This window comes from Cherax quadricarinatus, chromosome 67 (assembly GCF_038502225.1).
Source record: "Cherax quadricarinatus isolate ZL_2023a chromosome 67, ASM3850222v1, whole genome shotgun sequence".
NCBI lineage: Eukaryota > Metazoa > Arthropoda > Malacostraca > Decapoda > Parastacidae > Cherax > Cherax quadricarinatus.
The window spans coordinates 8088271-8111206 of NC_091358.1; the positions used below are offsets into that span (position 1 = coordinate 8088271).

General features: G+C 41.1%; 1 protein-coding gene across 1 annotated transcript in view; it reads left to right on the forward strand.

Moving 5' to 3' along the window:
• LOC128699655 (forkhead box protein O4-like) overlaps nucleotides 1-22936 on the forward strand; it is a 188320-nt gene that overhangs the window by 77786 nt on the left and 87598 nt on the right. The gene's annotated exons all lie outside the window — the stretch shown is intronic.

Consider the following 22936-nt stretch of genomic DNA (forward strand, 5'->3'; position numbering starts at 1 on the left):
AGCTTAAATAGCAACGCTCTTCCTGTCGAATAAGGCAAGCGAAAATTTGTGTATGCAATAATTTCGCAAAAAATCATTCTGAACATAACGAAAAAAATATATTTCATTGTGTTTGTATATTATCAAATTATAGTAAGCCTAAAATATATTTACTTGGATTAGGCTAAATTAAACTGCGTTTGATATAATAAGGTTAGATAAGTTTTCTAAGGTTCTTTTGGTACAAAATTATTAATTTTTACATTAACATAAATGAAAAAATATATCTTTAAATGCATAAGAGAAAATTTTAAATGAGTTCTTGCTAATTGACCAATTTTGCCTATTCGGCACACACACACACACACACACACACACACACACACACACACACACACACACACACACACACACACACACACACACACACACACACACACACACAATATATATATATATATATATATATATATATATATATATATATATATATATATAATGTCGTGCCGAATATGTAAAACTGGTCAATTAGCAAGAACTCATTTATCTTAAGTCCTTTCTGAAATTTTCTTACTAAATATATTTTAGATTTGTTTACAATAATTTAATACTAAACAAACACAGTGAAATACATTTTTTTCGTTAGGTTCAGAATGATTTTGGCGAAATTATTGCATACACAAATTTTCACTTGTCCTATATGGCAAGATGAGCGTTGCTATTTAAGCCAAGATCGCAAGTTCTGCCTATTCGGCACGACATATATATATATATATATATATATATATATATATATATATATATATATATATATATATATATATATATATATATATCCACAACCAAAGAATACAAAGGTGAGGAAGGAGCATGATTAGCACAATGGGACGATGATTTACATACTGCTGATGGTGACAGAGATCATTTTTTTTAGTTTTTGCCACCGAAGTTGCTAGTTTAAGAAAGCATAACCAAACTATTACTGGGAAATACCAATCATAAGAAGATTGTCTGGGGAAAATTAGGACACTGTGGGTGACCATCAACTTAGCAAAACTTATTGAATCTTGGTTCTCTCAGAGCTCAGGCATTATTTATTGTATAGCATTCATGTAGGAGTGAATGGAGACAAGTGGTTTTTAGGACTAGACGTGCTGTTGGAGTGTGAGGTATCATTTATAAAGGAATCCAGGGAAACCGGCGGTCAGGATTTGAGTCCTGGAGATGGGAAGTACAGTGCCTGCACCCTGAAGCAGGGGTGTTAATGTTGCAGTTTGTAACTGTAGTGTAAGCGCACTTCTGGCAAGACAGTGATGGAAAAAGTTTTTCTTTTTCGGGCCACCCTGCCTTGGTAGGAAACGGCCGATGTGGTAATAAAAAAAATTTCTGCAGCCGGGTATTATGCATGTTTTTGTTTTTTGCGAAATATTTGGAAAAATATATCTTTATTTTGGCTGGTATTACCTTCACTTTGGCTGAAGTACAACGTCAGAGTCAATCAGTGTTAGATTGTGAGTCAGTCGACGCGCCGGACCACTCACAGCAAATGTAAACACAGACACACCGGTCCCATTTCTGCCGATTACGAAGTTAGGTTCTGTTACGCTAGGTTATATTGAGATTATATTAGGTTTCTTTAGATTTTTCTCCGTTGCGCAAAATAAAACTTTCTCTGTAGCAGAACCTACTTAATATTGGACATTATAAACTGTACTTGAGGACAAGCATTGCCGAGAAATTTTCTGAGACAGCATGTGAAGGAAAGAAGAATGGGAGGGGAAATGAACCAGGAAGACTCGACCTGGTTTTTACACTAAATGATTATGACAGCAGAAATTACTTATGGATAACTACTAGGTGCTATCAGTAATGTGATACTAAGTTTGAATACCCGTTGTAAATGTGAATGGTGGAGTAACAGAAAATGGGACTACAGAAAGTCCTATTTTTGACGGAATGAACTCTTCTACAACTTCTTAGCAGGAAGAAGAATCATCCCCACCTTCCACGGAGCGGAATCAATTCCCTTCACACCAACAGCAGGAGTACCCCAAGGCTCTTGCCTCAGCCCTATCCTCTTCAACATATACGTCAACGACCTCCCCCAACCTGAACATACCGACACCATCATCACCCAATTTGCAGACGATGTCATCCATGTTGTCTCCTCCACCCCTACAGCTGGTGCAAATAAGCATAGGAGAGCAATTGAGAAAATGAATGAAGAACTAAATAGAACAGCCAGGTGGGAGAAGAAATGGAGAATCACAACCAAACCAGACAAAGTCCTCACCAGCACCATCGGATGCTTACCATCAACCATAGAAGACAAAGGGGGCATTTCCATCAGAGGCACCCGAATTGCTATTAGGAATCCAAACAAGATCCTAGGATACGAGATCGGCAGATTACTCAACTCTACGTCCCACATAACCAAAAGAGTAAACCTAGCGAAAGCCCGCCTTGGCCAACTTTATGGATTCAAAGCAGCTCCTCCCCACATCAAACTACACCTGTACAAGTTGATGATCAGACCTCTGCTGGAATACCCCTGTGTACCCATGTCGCTCACAACCAAAACGGTAACAAAGCATTTGAAGGCATTTTAGAGAAAGAGACAAAGTTAAAAGGCAGAGTGCTGTAGTGGTCAGGGCTAACAGTTAGGAAAATGAGATATCAGAATGAGTAATCAGTGGGGTTCTGCAAGGATCAGTTTTAGAACTGCGACTGCTCCTAACATACGTGAATGAATTACCAGCCACTGTTCGTTGACGATGTAAAACTAGTGAGAAAAATAAGAAAAAGAGAGGACAGTAATGAACTCCAGGGAGACCTCCAAGACTGCAGATGTGCAAACATGTGGCTTCTCGAATTCAATCCATACAAATGCAAGGTCATGCGATTTGGGAAGAGCGAAGCTGCAAATGTCTGGGGGTAAATATAACACCTAGCATGTCATAGAAACACTAAGGTCAGCACCATATGCAAGATAAACAAAGTTCAGAATAGCTTTCTGGAACTTGAATAAAAATCCTTCAGAACCTATATGACATATGTTAGGGCAGACATTGAGTATGCGGCCCCAGCATAGTACCCACAGCCGATAAAGCACGTGAAGTTCGAAAAGGTACACCCAAATGTTTGTAACCCGGCTAGTACCAGAACTGAGAGGAATGCAATACGAGAGGTTGAAAGAACTGAACTTGGCGACCTTGGCAGAGAGGACAGGAGACATGAATATTATTCTACATACCAGATCTTAAAGGGAATTGATAGGGCAAATAAGTGTTAGGTAAATGGAAACAGATGCAACTAATGTGACATTTCTGTTTGTAACGGCTTTGTTAAACCGTTACAAACATTTACCTAACGTTGTGTCAGTGTTTCTACCATAAGGGCAAGTAAGATCAGACTGAATTAAGACGACCAGTATCAAGGGGATACAGGTGGAAGCTGAAGACACGGATGAGTCAAGGATGTAAGGAAGTATTTTTTTAGTCTCAGAGTCGTTGGAAAGTGGAATGACTACGATGAGGCAGTGGTGGAGGCAAACTCAGTACACAGCTTCAAGAGTAGATATGATAAGATCCTGTAGGCCAGTTATCAGCGATGCGTAAATGGTCAAGGAAACGGGGTCAGGACCTGAGTCTCGACCCCCGCAAACATAAATTGGTGAACTGGTGATTATAGACACAATCGGTCAAGGTGCACACACACACACACACACACACACACACACACACACACACACACACACACACACACAAAGGGATTTGGACAGGCTGCAGGCCTGGTCCAGCAATTGGCTCCTGGAGTTCAACCCCAGCAAGTGCAAAGTCGATGATTGAGACACTTATGCAGCATATGGGAATCTTTATTCAGGAAACGTTTCGCCACACAGTGGCTTCATCAGTCCAATACAAAGAGGAAGGCGTAAGGAGAGGAGGAGTATGAGGTAATCAGTCCCTCAACCTGGAGTCGATGTGTTCAGTCCATCAATCTTGTAGAATGTACAGCATAGGGCCGTAGACGTGGCTTATATACTGTAGTGAGGTGAGGTGAAGCAGGCGGAGGCGGGGTCATAGTGGTACCATCCACTAGTCGAAGTAGGTCTTCGTCCAAAGGTTGAACAAGTGTTGAAGAATTCTTTGTAACAAGATCCCATGATGCTGCAGTGTCTGACAGTTGTGATGAATGGTTTGAAAAACCGACAAGTTGAAGATTGAGACACTTATGCAGCATATGGGAATCTTTATTCAGGAAACGTTTCGCCACACAGTGGCTTCATCAGTCCAATACAAAGAGGAAGGCGTAAGGAGAGGAGGAGTATGAGGTAATCAGTCCCTCAACCTGGAGTCGATGTGTTCAGTCCATCAATCTGTGTGGCGAAACGTTTCCTGAATAAAGATTCCCATATGCTGCATAAGTGTCTCAATCTTCAACTTGTCGGTTTTTCAAACCATTCATCACAACTGTCAGACACTGCAGCATCATGGGATCTTGTTACAAAGAATTCTTCAACACTTGTTCAACCTTTGGACGAAGACCTACTTCGACTAGTGGATGGTACCACTATGACCCCGCCTCCGCCTGCTTCACCTCACCTCACTACAGTATATAAGCCACGTCTACGGCCCTATGCTGTACATTCTACAAGATTGATGGACTGAACACATCGACTCCAGGTTGAGGGACTGATTACCTCATACTCCTCCTCTCCTTACGCCTTCCTCTTTGTATTGGACTGATGAAGCCACTGTGTGGCGAAACGTTTCCTGAATAAAGATTCCCATATGCTGCATAAGTGTCTCAATCTTCAACTTGTCGGTTTTTCAAACCATTCATCACAAGTGCAAAGTCATGGAGATTGAGGAAGGGCAAAGAAGACCACAGACGGAGTACAGTCTAGGGGGACAGAGACTACAAACTTCACTCAACAAAAAAGATCTTGGGGGTGAGCATAACACCAGGCACATCTCCTGAGGTGCACATCAACCAAATAACTGCTGCAGCATATGGGCGCCCAGCAAACCTAAGAACATCATTCTGCCATCTTAATAAGGAATCGTTCAGGACCCTGTACACTGTGTACGTTACGGCCATATTTGAATATGTGGCACCAGTTTGGTACCCACATATAGCCAAGCACGTGAAGAAACTAGAGAAAGTGCAAAAGTTTGCAACAAGCCTAGTCCCAGAGCTGAGGGGTATGTCCTGCGAGGAGAGGTTAAGGGAAATCAACCTGACGACACTGGAGGACAGGAGAGATAAGTGGGACATGATAACGACATATAAAATATTGAGAGGAATTGACAAGGTGGACAGAGACAGAATGTTCCAGAGATGGGACACAGCAACACGGGGAAACAGTTGGAAGTTGAAGACACAATGAATCACAGGGATGTTAGAAAGTATTTCTTCAGTCACAGAGTAGTCAAGAATTGGAATAGTTTGGGAAGCGATGTAGTGGAGGCAGGATCCATTCATAGCTTTAAGCAGAGGTATGATAAAGCTAATGGTGCAGGGACAGTGACCCAGTAGCGGCCAGTGAAGAGGCGGGACAGGAGCTATGAGTCGACCCCTGCAACCACAACTAGGTGAGTACACACGTAAGGAACACTGGATATTAGTATCACAAACTAAATGTGAGTGAATGTTTCTTATCAACTTGATCATCTGCTAACAACAGAGGTGTTAAGGCAGGTGTTAGGAAGGGTCATACATGTGCCGCCCGCCACCACCTGTTGCATCACCACTTGTTGATGGTCCCACCTCCCGCCCACCACATGACACCCACCCACCACCTGCTAACCCTGCTACCACCCTCCTGCCACCACCACTCGCCCACCACCCTGCCATCTTTGCTCGCCCCACCCTCCTGCAATCTTTAACTCACCCACCCTCCTTCCACCGCCCTGCCATTTTTACTCGCCCCACCCTCCTGCCGTCATTAACTCGCCCACCCTCCACCCACTCATCCTCCCTCCATCATCTAGTAAAAATTTATTATGTCATGCATTTATATTAAAGGTAAATGAGAAATTACGCTTGTGAAATCAGTACACCGGTGGGACAAGTTGTAGCAGTAGTGTATACTACAGTTGTAGCAGTCATGTATACTACAGTTGTAGCAGTAGTGTATACTACAGTTGTAGCAGTCATGTATACTACAGTTGTAGCAGTAGTGTATACTACAGTTGTAGCAGTCATGTATACTACAGTTGTAGCAGTAGTGTATACTACAGTTGTAGCAGTAGTGTATACTACAGTTGTAGCAGTAGTGTATACTACAGTTGTAGCAGTAGTGTATACTACAGTTGTAGCAGTAGTGTATACTACAGTTGTAGCAGTAGTGTATACTACAGTTGTAGCAGTAGTGTATACTACAGTTGTAGCAGTAGTGTATACTACAGTTGTAGCAGTAGTGTATACTACAGTTGTAGCAGTCATGTATACTACAGTTGTAGCAGTAGTGTATACTACAGTTGTAGCAGTCATGTATACTACAGTTGTAGCAGTAGTGTATACTACAGTTGTAGCAGTAGTGTATACTACAGTTGTAGCAGTAGTGTATACTACAGTTGTAGCAGTAGTGTATACTACAGTTGTAGCAGTCATGTATACTACAGTTGTAGCAGTAGTGTATACTACAGTTGTAGCAGTAGTGTATACTACAGTTGTAGCAGTCATGTATACTACAGTTGTAGCAGTAGTGTATACTACAGTTGTAGCAGTCATGTATACTACAGTTGTAGCAGTAGTGTATACTACAGTTGTAGCAGTCATGTATACTACAGTTGTAGCAGTAGTGTATACTACAGTTGTAGCAGTAGTGTATACTACAGTTGTAGCAGTCATGTATACTACAGTTGTAGCAGTAGTGTATACTACAGTTGTAGCAGTCATGTATACTACAGTTGTAGCAGTAGTGTATACTACAGTTGTAGCAGTAGTGTATACTACAGTTGTAGCAGTAGTGTATACTACAGTTGTAGCAGTCATGTATACTACAGTTGTAGCAGTAGTGTATACTACAGTTGTAGCAGTAGTGTATACTACAGTTGTAGCAGTCGTGTATACTACAGTTGTAGCAGTAGTGTATACTACAGTTGTAGCAGTCATGTATACTACAGTTGTAGCAGTAGTGTATACTACAGTTGTAGCAGTCATGTATACTACAGTTGTAGCAGTAGTGTATACTACAGTTGTAGCAGTAGTGTATACTACAGTTGTAGCAGTAGTGTATACTACAGTTGTAGCAGTCATGTATACTACAGTTGTAGCAGTAGTGTATACTACAGTTGTAGCAGTCGTGTATACTACAGTTGTAGCACTAGTGTATACTACAGTTGTAGCAGTCATGTATACTACAGTTGTAGCAGTAGTGTATACTACAGTTGTAGCAGTCATGTATACTACAGTTGTAGCAGTAGTGTATACTACAGTTGTAGCAGTCATGTATACTACAGTTGTAGCAGTAGTGTATACTACAGTTGTAGCAGTCATGTATACTACAGTTGTAGCAGTAGTGTATACTACAGTTGTAGCAGTCATGTATACTACAGTTGTAGCAGTAGTGTATACTACAGTTGTAGCAGTCATGTATACTACAGTTGTAGCAGTAGTGTATACTACAGTTGTAGCAGTAGTGTATACTACAGTTGTAGCAGTCATGTATACTACAGTTGTAGCAGTAGTGTATACTACAGTTGTAGCAGTAGTGTATACTACAGTTGTAGCAGTCATGTATACTACAGTTGTAGCAGTAGTGTATACTACAGTTGTAGCAGTAGTGTATACTACAGTTGTAGCAGTCATGTATACTACAGTTGTAGCAGTAGTGTATACTACAGTTGTAGCAGTAGTGTATACTACAGTTGTAGCAGTCATGTATACTACAGTTGTAGCAGTAGTGTATACTACAGTTGTAGCAGTAGTGTATACTACAGTTGTAGCAGTCATGTATACTACAGTTGTAGCAGTAGTGTATACTACAGTTGTTGCAGTAGTGTATACTACAGTTGTAGCAGTAGTGTATACTACAGTTGTAGCAGTAGTGTATACTACAGTTGTAGCAGTAGTGTATACTACAGTTGTAGCAGTCATGTATACTACAGTTGTAGCAGTAGTGTATACTACAGTTGTAGCAGTAGTGTATACTACAGTTGTAGCAGTAGTGTATACTACAGTTGTAGCAGTAGTGTATACTACAGTTGTAGCAGTAGTGTATACTACAGTTGTAGCAGTCATGTATACTACAGTTGTAGCAGTAGTGTATACTACAGTTGTAGCAGTAGTGTATACTACAGTTGTAGCAGTCGTGTATACTACAGTTGTAGCAGTAGTGTATACTACAGTTGTTGCAGTAGTGTATACTACAGTTGTAGCAGTAGTGTATACTACAGTTGTAGCAGTAGTGTATACTACAGTTGTAGCAGTAGTGTATACTACAGTTGTAGCAGTCATGTATACTACAGTTGTAGCAGTCGTGTTTACTACAGTTGTAGCAGTCATGTATACTACAGTTGTAGCAGTAGTGTATACTACAGTTGTAGCAGTAGTGTATACTACAGTTGTAGCAGTCGTGTATACTACAGTTGTAGCAGTAGTGTATACTACAGTTGTTGCAGTAGTGTATACTACAGTTGTAGCAGTAGTGTATACTACAGTTGTAGCAGTAGTGTATACTACAGTTGTAGCAGTAGTGTATACTACAGTTGTAGCAGTCATGTATACTACAGTTGTAGCAGTAGTGTATACTACAGTTGTAGCAGTCATGTATACTACAGTTGTAGCAGTCGTGTATACTACAGTTGTAGCAGTAGTGTATACTACAGTTGTAGCAGTAGTGTATACTACAGTTGTAGCAGTAGTGTATACTACAGTTGTTGCAGTAGTGTATACTACAGTTGTAGCAGTAGTGTATACTACAGTTGTAGCAGTAGTGTATACTACAGTTGTTGCAGTAGTGTATACTACAGTTGTAGCAGTCATGTATACTACAGTTGTAGCAGTAGTGTATACTACAGTTGTAGCAGTAGTGTATACTACAGTTGTAGCAGTCGTGTATACTACAGTTGTTGCAGTAGTGTATACTACAGTTGTAGCAGTAGTGTATACTACAGTTGTAGCAGTAGTGTATACTACAGTTGTAGCAGTAGTGTATACTACAGTTGTAGCAGTAGTGTATACTACAGTTGTAGCAGTAGTGTATACTACAGTTGTTGCAGTAGTGTATACTACAGTTGTAGCAGTCGTGTATACTACAGTTGTAGCAGTAGTGTATTCTACAGTTGTAGCAGTAGTGTATACTACAGTTGTAGCAGTAGTGTATACTACAGTTGTAGCAGTCGTGTATACTACAGTTGTAGCAGTAGTGTATACTACAGTTGTAGCAGTAGTGTATACTACAGTTGTAGCAGTAGTGTATACTACAGTTGTAGCAGTCGTGTATACTACAGTTGTAGCAGTAGTGTATACTACAGTTGTAGCAGTAGTGTATACTACAGTTGTAGCAGTAGTGTATACTACAGTTGTAGCAGTCGTGTATACTACAGTTGTAGCAGTCGTGTATACTACAGTTGTTGCAGTAGTGTATACTACAGTTGTAGCAGTAGTGTATACTACAGTTGTAGCAGTAGTGTATACTACAGTTGTAGCAGTAGTGTATACTACAGTTGTAGCAGTAGTGTATACTACAGTTGTAGCAGTAGTGTATACTACAGTTGTAGCAGTAGTGTATACTACAGTTGTTGCAGTAGTGTATACTACAGTTGTTGCAGTAGTGTATACTACAGTTGTAGCAGTAGTGTATACTACAGTTGTAGCAGTAGTGTATACTACAGTTGTAGCAGTAGTGTATACTACAGTTGTTGCAGTAGTGTATACTACAGTTGTAGCAGTCATGTATACTACAGTTGTAGCAGTAGTGTATACTACAGTTGTAGCAGTAGTGTATACTACAGTTGTAGCAGTCGTGTATACTACAGTTGTAGCAGTCGTGTATACTACAGTTGTAGCAGTCGTGTATACTACAGTTGTAGCAGTCGTGTATACTACAGTTGCAGCAGTAGTGTATACTACAGTTGTAGCAGTCATTTATACTACAGTTGTAGCAGTAGTGTATACTACAGTTGTAGCAGTAGTGTATACTACAGTTGTAGGAGTCGTGTATACTACAGTTGTAGCAGTAGTGTATACTACAGTTGTAGCAGTAGTGTATACTACAGTTGTAGGAGTCGTGTATACTACAGTTGTAGCAGTAGTGTATACTACAGTTGTAGCAGTAGTGTATACTACAGTTGTAGCAGTAGTGTATACTACAGTTGTAGGAGTCGTGTATACTACAGTTGTAGCAGTAGTGTATACTACAGTTGTAGGAGTCGTGTATACTACAGTTGTAGCAGTAGTGTATACTACAGTTGTAGCAGTAGTGTATACTACAGTTGTAGCAGTAGTGTATACTACAGTTGTAGCAGTAGTGTATACTACAGTTGTAGCAGTCGTGTATACTACAGTTGTAGCAGTAGTGTATACTACAGTTGTAGCAGTCGTGTATACTACAGTTGTAGCAGTCGTGTATACTACAGTTGTAGCAGTAGTGTATACTACAGTTGTTGCAGTAGTGTATACTACAGTTGTAGCAGTAGTGTATACTACAGTTGTAGCAGTAGTGTATACTACAGTTGTAGCAGTAGTGTATACTACAGTTGTAGCAGTCATGTATACTACAGTTGTAGCAGTAGTGTATACTACAGTTGTAGCAGTCATGTATACTACAGTTGTAGCAGTAGTGTATACTACAGTTGTAGCAGTCATGTATACTACAGTTGTAGCAGTCGTGTATACTACAGTTGTAGCAGTAGTGTATACTACAGTTGTAGCAGTAGTGTATACTACAGTTGTAGCAGTAGTGTATACTACAGTTGTTGCAGTAGTATATACTACAGTTGTAGCAGTAGTGTATACTACAGTTGTAGCAGTAGTGTATACTACAGTTGTAGCAGTAGTGTATACTACAGTTGTTGCAGTAGTGTATACTACAGTTGTAGCAGTCATGTATACTACAGTTGTAGCAGTAGTGTATACTACAGTTGTAGCAGTAGTGTATACTACAGTTGTAGCAGTCGTGTATACTACAGTTGTTGCAGTAGTGTATACTACAGTTGTAGCAGTAGTGTATACTACAGTTGTAGCAGTAGTGTATACTACAGTTGTAGCAGTAGTGTATACTACAGTTGTAGCAGTAGTGTATACTACAGTTGTAGCAGTAGTGTATACTACAGTTGTTGCAGTAGTGTATACTACAGTTGTAGCAGTCGTGTATACTACAGTTGTAGCAGTAGTGTATTCTACAGTTGTAGCAGTAGTGTATACTACAGTTGTAGCAGTAGTGTATACTACAGTTGTAGCAGTCGTGTATACTACAGTTGTAGCAGTAGTGTATACTACAGTTGTAGCAGTAGTGTATACTACAGTTGTAGCAGTAGTGTATACTACAGTTGTAGCAGTCGTGTATACTACAGTTGTAGCAGTAGTGTATACTACAGTTGTAGCAGTAGTGTATACTACAGTTGTAGCAGTAGTGTATACTACAGTTGTAGCAGTCGTGTATACTACAGTTGTAGCAGTCTTGTATACTACAGTTGTTGCAGTAGTGTATACTACAGTTGTAGCAGTAGTGTATACTACAGTTGTAGCAGTAGTGTATACTACAGTTGTAGCAGTAGTGTATACTACAGTTGTAGCAGTAGTGTATACTACAGTTGTAGCAGTAGTGTATACTACAGTTGTAGCAGTAGTGTATACTACAGTTGTTGCAGTAGTGTATACTACAGTTGTTGCAGTAGTGTATACTACAGTTGTTGCAGTAGTGTATACTACAGTTGTAGCAGTAGTGTATACTACAGTTGTAGCAGTAGTGTATACTACAGTTGTTGCAGTAGTGTATACTACAGTTGTAGCAGTCATGTATACTACAGTTGTAGCAGTAGTGTATACTACAGTTGTAGCAGTCGTGTATACTACAGTTGTAGCAGTCGTGTATACTACAGTTGCAGCAGTAGTGTATACTACAGTTGTAGCAGTCATTTATACTACAGTTGTAGCAGTAGTGTATACTACAGTTGTAGCAGTAGTGTATACTACAGTTGTAGGAGTCGTGTATACTACAGTTGTAGCAGTAGTGTATACTACAGTTGTAGCAGTAGTGTATACTACAGTTGTAGGAGTCGTGTATACTACAGTTGTAGCAGTAGTGTATACTACAGTTGTAGCAGTAGTGTATACTACAGTTGTAGCAGTAGTGTATACTACAGTTGTAGGAGTCGTGTATACTACAGTTGTAGCAGTAGTGTATACTACAGTTGTAGGAGTCGTGTATACTACAGTTGTAGCAGTAGTGTATACTACAGTTGTAGCAGTAGTGTATACTACAGTTGTAGCAGTAGTGTATACTACAGTTGTAGCAGTAGTGTATACTACAGTTGTAGCAGTCGTGTATACTACAGTTGTAGCAGTAGTGTATACTACAGTTGTAGCAGTCGTGTATACTACAGTTGTAGCAGTAGTGTATACTACAGTTGTAGCAGTAGTGTATACTACAGTTGTAGCAGTAGTGTATACTACAGTTGTAGCAGTCGTGTATACTACAGTTGTAGCAGTAGTGTATACTACAGTTGTAGCAGTAGTGTATACTACAGTTGTAGCAGTAGTGTATACTACAGTTGTAGCAGTCGTGTATACTACAGTTGCAGCAGTAGTGTATACTACAGTTGTAGCAGTCATTTATACTACAGTTGTAGCAGTAGTGTATACTACAGTTGTAGCAGTCATTTATACTACAGTTGTAGCAGTAGTGTATACTACAGTTGTAGCAGTAGTGTATACTACAGTTGTAGGAGTCGTGTATACTACAGTTGTAGCAGTAGTGTATACTACAGTTGTAGCAGTAGTGTATACTACAGTTGTAGCAGTCGTGTATACTACAGTTGTAGCAGTAGTGTATACTACAGTTGTAGCAGTAGTGTATACTACAGTTGTAGCAGTCGTGTATACTGCAGTTGTAGCAGTCGTGTATACTACAGTTGTAGCAGTAGTGTATACTACAGTTGTTGCAGTAGTGTATACTACAGTTGTAGCAGTAGTGTATACTACAGTTGTAGCAGTAGTGTATACTACAGTTGTAGCAGTCGTGTATACTACAGTTGTAGCAGTCGTGTATACTACAGTTGTAGCAGTAGTGTATACTACAGTTGTAGCAGTAGTGTATACTAACAGTTGTAGCAGTAGTGTATACTACAGTTGTAGCAGTAGTGTATACTACAGTTGTAGCAGTAGTGTATACTACAGTTGTAGCAGTAGTGTATACTACAGTTGTAGCAGTCGTGTATACTACAGTTGTAGCAGTCGTGTATACTACAGTTGTAGCAGTAGTGTATACTACAGTTGTAGCAGTAGTGTATACTAACAGTTGTAGCAGTAGTGTATACTACAGTTGTAGCAGTAGTGTATACTACAGTTGTAGCAGTAGTGTATACTACAGTTGTAGCAGTAGTGTATACTACAGTTGTAGCAGTAGCACAAATGGCAGGTTGAGGGTGATCCACTACGGAGTTCTTACCGCCAGGGTCATCTGCTTCAGAGTTCCCAAGCACCACTATAGGTGAAATACGCGTTGATGTGCTTTAAGAAGCTGATAAATGAGACACTTATGCAACATTTGGGTGTCTCATTCCTCAGCATGTCGGCTTTTCAAAGCCGACATGCCTTGTGTGTATCCACGTATTACTGTCCACAGGATGGGTACGGCATCCACAGTAAACCTGTTGGTTCTAATTCTTTGCTGCGCGATGTATTTTTAGGCTAGAGCTCCTTGTATGGGGCGAGCGCTAATTCCAGCACTCCTACTTCCAGGTTTGGGCCAAAGCTAACTGCTTTCTCGGCGTTTTTTCTTTTCACGATTTTCAAGAACTGAGCACTTCGTGGTCAGAGGTTCTTCTCTAGATGTTGCCTTCTCCTATTCCATGATTTAAACATGTGCAACATCATGGTACAGAAGGGCCTCGCTTATACAGCAGGTTAGGTTCCGGGCCACTACTATGAAGCGAAAATTTTTGTGAAGTGAAGCAGCTTTTTTTCTTTTTCAAATGCAAATAAAAGTCTGATAACATGTTTGCACTATCATATATTAAGTGATCAATAGAGTTAGGCCTAAAACAGCATATACATCACACACATTACTTACCTTAAAATACTTTCGTCCTTAGCTTATAGTTAGTGGGGAATATATTTATTGTTGTTAGTCTGAATAAATGAAGAATGGGTATAATTGAAAACCGTTGCATTAATGAAACGCCATAAAGCGAGTACTGTAAAGCGAGGCCTGCCTGTATCTTTACTTACTGGCATCTTGCCATCCAGTGACTATCAATACAATACATGGAGATAATAGAAATATATACAAGAAATAAGTGAGAGATAAGGCAAGCAGTCCTTCAGCCTAGGAGCAGGTGATGAGCACCGTAGTCTTAAAGAATCTTGTTTCTTCGGTTACGAACATTTGTTTGAACTCAACCTTCCCCTCTTTTTCGCGTGATTTACAAAGCTTCGAAATGTCACTTTTTTTTTTTATAAGTTTGCAGCCAAATGTATTTTCCCCAAGGAATCTACCATTGGGAGTTGCAAATTCATTTGAAGATTTGTCAAGGGTAAACTCAGGTCACACCTCCCAGACTTCATTAGTCGTGGAGTTTTTCATTTCATCCTAGTCACCCTTGATGTTATGGACTGCATACTTGCCGAGTTGCGTTTTGGGGGAGATCAGTATAAGAATAAAAATCTTTACTTCTACAAGTACATGATACAACTTATATAGACCTAGCTGACATTAATTACATACTGTATAGAAAGCCCCTTGTTATGCAGAGCATTTCGGGCAAATTAGGTTAATTTTGGCCCCAGGATGCGATCCACACAATCGGCAAACACCCAGGTACCTATTTACTGCTAGGTGAAGAGGGACAACAGGTGTCTTAAGGAAACACGCCCCCCAATGTTTCCACCCGTACCGATCGCACCATGGACCTCAGTGTGCGCTACCAACTGAGCTACGGGACAGTGGCTTCCAGTATTGCTCTTACTATGCGTTGAAGATACATGAAGATGATGACTTCGTGCATGTGGGATGACGTGAATTAAAGATGTTTAGTGGCATGAACACACTGGAAATGTTACTGTTCATAGTTCGAAGTTGATTGTGTGCGCTGTCAGTCAGCGGACAAACACAATTAACCGTGAACGCTGTTTTTTTTTTCCGCGATAATAATGTTCAACTTCTGGAAAGAAGCATCGACCAGGGCTACCCATCCAACATCATTCCTGTCATTTTATTTTCCTCTCGGAAGCTTGTTCTTCAGTGTTTTGGAACACGAGGGTTTAAAGTTATAGAAAAATCATGTATCACACTCGTTATCCCCGTTTGTAGAGGCGCTTAAGGTGGGTGTATGCCCCCTTGAACCTGGACGTGTTCTTATCCTAAAATTAAGGTTCTAACTGAACCTAGATTTCCAAAAGAGTCTGGTGCCCTTTATATTAAACATTTGTTACATGTGTACCCATAAGCCTTTTAGTTTACTAATCACTCGGGAACTTCGCAGCATCAACATGTACGCTAACAGCTTCGTATATAAATTTTATGCTGTGAAGGGTGTGACGTCTCTCAAACCTGTTAAACCAGCCTTTACCTGCGCCAAATTCCTCTGCATTTGCTGACCTAACTTGTTCCTGTTTGAGATGATAGTACTATTGTACCCTGGCCCTGATGGTGCTAGTCTCTACCTCAAAGTGATTTTTTAATTCTGATGTCTCCTGTGTCATCCTTTCCATCCATCAGTTCCTGTTGGGTTTTGCTACCTCTGTTGTCAGTAATGTTGGGTGCTGGATTGATGGTATTAAAGATTAAAACACTAACGTTTTGCTTTAAGGTAAGCGAAACGTTAGAACAATAAAGGCTTGTTCTAACACCTGTGTCTTTGTGCAACACTTGGGTATTTTTAATGAGGATAAATAAATTAGACACGTGCAACACTTGGGTATCTTTAATGAGGATAAATAAATTAGACACATGTGCAACACTTGGGTATCTTTATCGAATTTATCAACCTGTGTCTTTACCTTCATTCCTGTCGGCACTGAGCCCTTCAGACACTAAGTTAATATTGCTTCTCTGCTGGCTCTTACTATGTGAATAGCCTGCTCATTAATCCCTTAATCACCTCCGATTAGCCAAGCTGTGGTGCATACAACCTAATGCTTATAGCTACCACGTACAGCCTGACAGATCAGGCTATCAAGCAGGAGGCCTAGACGAAGACAGGGCTGTGTTGGCGATGATCCTCAGAACTATCTCGAATTACGCAACGGGTAATAGTGGGCGATGCTACTAATCTGAAGACGCCTGAGAATCCTATTTATAATTTCAAGTGAGAACACTATCTTGGCTCATTCCTTGGGTTGAAGAAATGTTCGCACGATGATTTGTGGTAGACATTTGCAGTTAGCTAGTACTATGTACATTCCATAGCACACAGAAAGATATGTCAGCAAGTTGTTGATACAGTATTCGGCGTGGTAAATTAGACACATGTGCAACACTTGGGTATCTTTATTGTGGAAAGGATTCTTATCAAAATTGGTAGTGATTACATCGACTCCAGGCTGAGAGACTGATTACCTTAAACTCCTTCTGATCTTCACCATTCTTCTTTGTATTGGACTGATGAAGCCACTGTGTGGCGCAACGATTCCACAATAAAAGTACTCAAGTGTTGTACATGTGTCTAATATATCAACTTGTCGGTTCTCTGAACTATTTATCAGTGTACATACGTGCTAACAATGGCAAGTGTCATACCTACCACAATTGCCATAGGTGTCAAGCAGTTATCATGCGTGGGGATCGCGAGTTAGGTTACTAAATTTACTGTTCTACGAACTTAACTTGCTGAACTGAGCATTATGATGGATGAAACTCGGGGATGCGTGAATGTACTAACGGGTAACGTGAATTCCAGTTAAGTCAGGTAGTTACAATATGTTTACTGGAGTAGTCTCCCTGCTCCTGGTTCCTCTCAAACGTTTTTTCTTGTCTGCCTTGTCGAATCTTGCGAATATCATGTACTGATCCTTGGGGAAGCTCACTCATTATATTTGACCATCCTGATAACCTCTTCTCTTGCCATCACTGTATCTCTTACCTCACAAGTGTTTCATTCCACATTGTAGTGTTTCGAGCACAGGGTTAAATACTTTCATACATTCCGATAAGATGAAATTTACCCTCTCTGTCTGTCTGTCTGTCTCTCTCTCTCTCAATATTATAATTGCAGCAGGTTAACAAGGCACGATTTACGTTCCTTATATGAAAACCTGTTATCTCTCAAGTACTCCATAATTATCCCCCTGATATTTTCAAATAACTTCGGACAGCATTAATATCAATTATACGTCTTTGTAGTGTAGTATCTCCAGTACGGTCTTCTTGGGGACACAAACAAATGGCATTATATTCACATTCGGAACATCAGTTACCAGCTATCTTGTTCCTGCAAAGTCTAAGGATTTGTAATAGATCTTTGCTATAGGTCCACGTCGTATCTCTGTTACTTCTCTTTTAGTTCATGGATATATGTCGTCTTACCCCCTTGTCATTTGGATATTCAGTGTCTGTTATCTGTCCTTTACTACCTCCTTTCTGGAATGGTTATAAATTGCATGGTAATACGGACAGACTGGAAAAGAAGTCTCCTTTACAGTTCTGGACATTTCGCCATGAGTTGCTTCATTGGTCTGAAGATGAGAGGTTTCTTTAATAATTTTTCAGAATTATACATAAGTATTCTTTTCCACTTCTTTCTGGAATTTCTCTCCAGATTCCATCATGAAGACCTTAAATCTCATGCTGCCTTCCTCACCTTCACCTGCCATCCTCTGGAGTATTTCTTCCTCCGTCATTTGTATTACTTCGTTTTGTTACGAATATTCATCTTCCTGTGTGGCTGTGAAGCACTTTTGCACTGTCCCTGAGATTAACTTTACTGATAATAGTTTTTAGCATGTTTGATTTCTTGTCTTATCACCTTTTTTTTTTTTTTTTTACTTCCTACCGTTTTTTGTCTTTCTACCCTTTAGCTCCTTGCTTTGGCCTCCCTCCAGCTCTGGTTCAATCATAGTTTTATGTATTAGGTTACCGTTCCTCCTTTCGGGTCTTTAGGGATCTCGAGGAAATTTTAGGTGCCATTAACAGTAAGAGTTTAGTGGGTTAAATTATTACTGGCTATTTTTTTACTTTGTGGTGGCATTTATTTTTGTTTTGTTCTCTCAATGGGAGGATATTTTTGGCTTATGTATTTGTTAAATACGGTATATATTTTTCTTCACTGTCATGTATTGAATAATCTCATAGTTCAATAAGCTTCGTAAATTTTACGACTTCCTTCCTCTCAGGGTATATAAATCTGTGGGATGAGGATTCCTATCTAGCCTCTCCATCTCATGCACTGTCTCGCTGTCAGCTGATCTTTTGTACTCCATGAAATATATTTTCCCCACATTTTCTTGGGCACTTTTTCAACGTTTCCTCATCCTTTTCTTCGTTTTACAAGTGCCACCTTTACCAGATAGTTTAATATAGGGTGGACAGAGGCTCAAAGTGGCACGCCGTTTTCTGTTTCCTCCATGTCCGATTCATTTAAGGGTAAAAAATATGTCCAGTCTTGCAGGTTTATCTCCTGGTATTTCCGTAGTCTCTCTGTGATATTTCACAAGTTCACTAATATAGACTAGGGTTTGCTTTCCACATTTCAGCTCCCCCGTACGGATTACAGTTATGTTATTCTGTTCCCATGTGGACGATATCTCAAGTTATCAGAAACTTTGCTTTAGAGTTCTGCGAACTCTGTCATTTCTTGGATATGCATCCGGACCGTGTTAATTTGCCACACTAAGCAGTGTTGGGAGTGAGAGGAGCCGGAGAGTAAGCTAGGAAGTGAGAGCTTTCGGAAATGTGTACTGGAGAGTGTGAGAGTAATCTAGGAAGGGCGCTAGTGAGTGTAAGCTAGGAAGGGTGCTGAGAAGTGAGAGCTTGGGAGTGTGTGTGCTGGGGAGTGAGAGGGAAGCCTGAGAGTGAGCTAGGAAGGGTGCTGGGAAGTGAGAGCTTGGAAATGTGTGCTGGGGAGTGTGAGAGTATACTGGGGAGAGAGCAGGGAGCAGCAGCAGCAGGTTTGTATCAGTGGCCGGCCTTGCCTTGCTCTCTGAGTGCTTATCTCCTTCACCATCAGAATACTAACTCTCATCCACCTCTCTTCCTCTCTCTCTCTCTCTCTCTCTCTCTCTCTCTCTCTCTCTCTCTCTCTCTCTCTCTCTCTCTCTCTCTCTCTCTCTTCCCATTCCTTAATCACTACCCACCTATCCACTAACTCAAACACCTTAATTATTGCAGTGATTCTCCTCTGTTTTACTTCTTTTGAAGATCAGTGTGTTCTCCCTAGAAGTTTATTCGTCTCTTCCTGTTCAGTCTCCTTGTTGCTTGACGGTCTTACAGCTCAGTGACCTGGCTGTGGATGTGCTATGTAGGAACACAGTCGACAACTCCCACACTGGTGGCGGTGGTCGTCTGGGTGGATATGTTCTGTCAAAGTACAGTCAAGCTTATCATACTGTTAGTGATATTGATGGCTGTGGTGGCCAAGAAGGAGGTACGTGATAGTAGTTGTGTTGATGGTGCAACTGTGGGGACGATGATGTTGACACTATCTCCCTCTAGCTAGGCATGATTCCAAGGCAGTATTGCCAAAAATCATCTCCCATTCATCCCTTCAATATACTTTATACCTTTTCCCAACCTCCTGCCTCCTCTTCCCATATCCCTTCATTTCTCCCTACCACCCCTCATTTCTCCCCGCCTCCCCTCATCTAACCACCCCAGGCTCGTTACGTGACTGCAGCTTACACCGGCCACTTTGGTGTGTGGTAATTGCAATTGGTGTCCGTCACTCTCATGTGGCGACAAATACAGTCAATTAGCGTGGTTCTGCCGCCCTCTCATGTTTACTCTAATAACCAGACCCGGGATTGATCCAGCCCCGCCGCGACCTGCTGCGGGTTTAATGCTGCCTCAGGAATGTTGCCTCCTGACTTCAGCATGATGCTGCTGCTGTTGTCGCTGTAGCTGCTCTTGCTGATGGAGCTGTTGTTACTGTAGCTGTTATTGTTTTTATAGTTCCTGCTGTGTCTACATCTTGTAATGTTATGTCAACATTTTCTGCTGCAATAGCCACTGCTGGTGGTGGTGCTGCTGCTCCTGGTGTTGCTGCTGTTATACCTACTGTTCTTGTTGTTGCTGCTGCCTCTCCTCTTGTTGCTGTAACTTCCTTCTGTAGCTTCTGCTGCTGTGGTTATTGCTGCTCTTGTTGCTACTGCTAAGTCCTCTTCTTGTAATGCATTTGTTTTCTTTTGCTACTTCAGTTTATAAACTCTTTTGCTGCTGCTGCTGCTACTGCTGCTGCTGCTGCTGCTGCTGCTGCTGTTCCTGCTGCTGCTTTTCCCTCGCCTGCTTTTCCTCATCCATTTGCTCTTCCTTATTCAGCTTCTATTTTTTCTTTTGATTCTCATTTTCCTCATCACCACCACTACTACCACCATCCTCACCACCACCACCCTCCTCGCCACCACCACCACTACTACCCTCTCCACCACAACCTTCCCTACCACTACTCTCTCCACCACTACCTTCTCCACCACACCCTTCCCTACCACCACGGCCCTTTCCACACCACCACTACTACCCTACCTACCATCACCACCACTACCACTACCCTCCCAACCACAACCCTCTCCACCACACCCCTCTCCACCACCCTCATCACCACCAGCAACAGTAGCAGCAGACGGTGATGTTTAGCCTTGATCTCAAGGTCATACTTCCAGCAGACATTGATGTGCGCTTCATGTATCATCTTAACCTCTAAATATTGATTGGTGCATCTTCACCCTAGTAATCTTAACTTTACTGGGGCACTTTACACGACCTTGTCTTCATGCACGTGTATAAATGGTGTTTTGCATAGCCACAATTACTCGCCACTAATGGACTTGACAACGGGAATTGCCTGTAACTTCCAAGTGCTTATTTAGTTGTTTTATGAGCTTTGTATTCAACTGTGTACAAAAAAAACTGTACATCTATATTCATCGTCATACTTATTCCCTTGACACTAATTAATCCTGCATGATGGATGTCACCACGCCGTGCTTCACTCTTGACGCTGGTCATTTTAACGCGGTGCTGGTGTGATTACGGTTTGTGTCTAGAGGTAGGAGTCTTCCCCAGGAAGGATGTAACTCTACTCACAGGGTGTTGGCTTGACTTAATAACCTAGTTTCTCATTTCGGCATAAATGGTGGGGATATTTACCCTGTCGTCTACATTTGCTGAAACTACCGATGACAAAGAACGAATTATGGAGATGGATTGGGGAATGTGAAAAAAAAAATATTTTGAATAGTTTTACTGCTTTGTGATTATGATTTTTAAAATGAGAGTGTGAATAAGTCACGACAGTAGCAAGTTACTAATGATAGTGTCAGTTTGACAATGAATGTTAGAAACGGTAAGTATTTAAAGCTCCGAATAACTAATTAGTTCTAGAACTTTATAGGCAAAATAAAATCTAAGCTCATTGCGTAGATCACGGTGACCCCCACCCACCACCAGGACCCCCCCACCACCAGGACCCCCACCCACCACCAGGACCCCCCCACCACCAGGACCCCCCCACCACCAGGACCCCACCACCACCACCAGGACCCCCCACCACCACCAGGACCCCCCCACCCACCACCAGGACCCCCCCACCCCACCCACCACCAGGGATCATCAAATGCTGGTCAAAATTTCATGATAGATTAAATACTAAAGTTGGATCCAAAACGCCAACATATGTTAGGCCAAACACTGAACACGGTGCTCCACCATGGAGCCCACACCTGGTCAAGCACCTGAGAAAGCTAGTAAAGATCCAAAGGTTTGCAACCAGCTTAGTACCTGAACTCCGAGGAATGCACTATGAGGAGAGGTTGAAGAAACTGAACATTGACTATCATAAAGAAGGACAAAGGGAGAGATGATTACGACGTACGAAGTCTTACGGCGAATAGAAAGGGCAGATATGACATATTATTTGAATTCAGATCCCAGGTATATTGAGCATACGGATGACTCACGAAATTGCAATGACACGATTGCAAACAAACCATACCACGGGAGGGAATAGAACCCGCGATCAGTCTCAAAACTCCAGACCGTCGCGTTAGCCACTGGGCCAGCTAGCCACAATAAGATTAATCCAACTAGGTATATTTCTACACCATAGGAAGGTTAGCATAGGCGAGTTCTATCCCCGCCTGTGGTATAGTTTGAGCATGTGGAGTAACAAAAGGATTACCGAATTTACCCTAGTTATGTAAATGCTTATTAAAAGCAAATGTGATACATTGACAACACAACACATGATAACACGAGTTTCTTAAAATATTGAGAACTAGAGACCACATTTGCAAATAGTGAGAACTAGAGACCACACTTGTAAAATGAGAACTAGAGACCATGCTTTTAAACAGTGAGAACTAGAAACCACGCTAGTAGATTTATAAGACACATTTGCAACATTTGGGTATCTTTATTTGCCGAAACGTTTCACCTCCATAATAGGTTTCGTCAATCGAATAGGGAGGAAACAGCAGAAGTTTGCCTGGTCAAGTAGGCTGTTGCTGCTGGTGACCCGCTGGTCCACGTATCCATTACGGTCTGTGCTACATCCACTGAATTCTTTACAAAGTATATACGACAGAGATTGGACACCACCAGCATTGTTTTTCTCTTGTAACTACAAATAGCCAA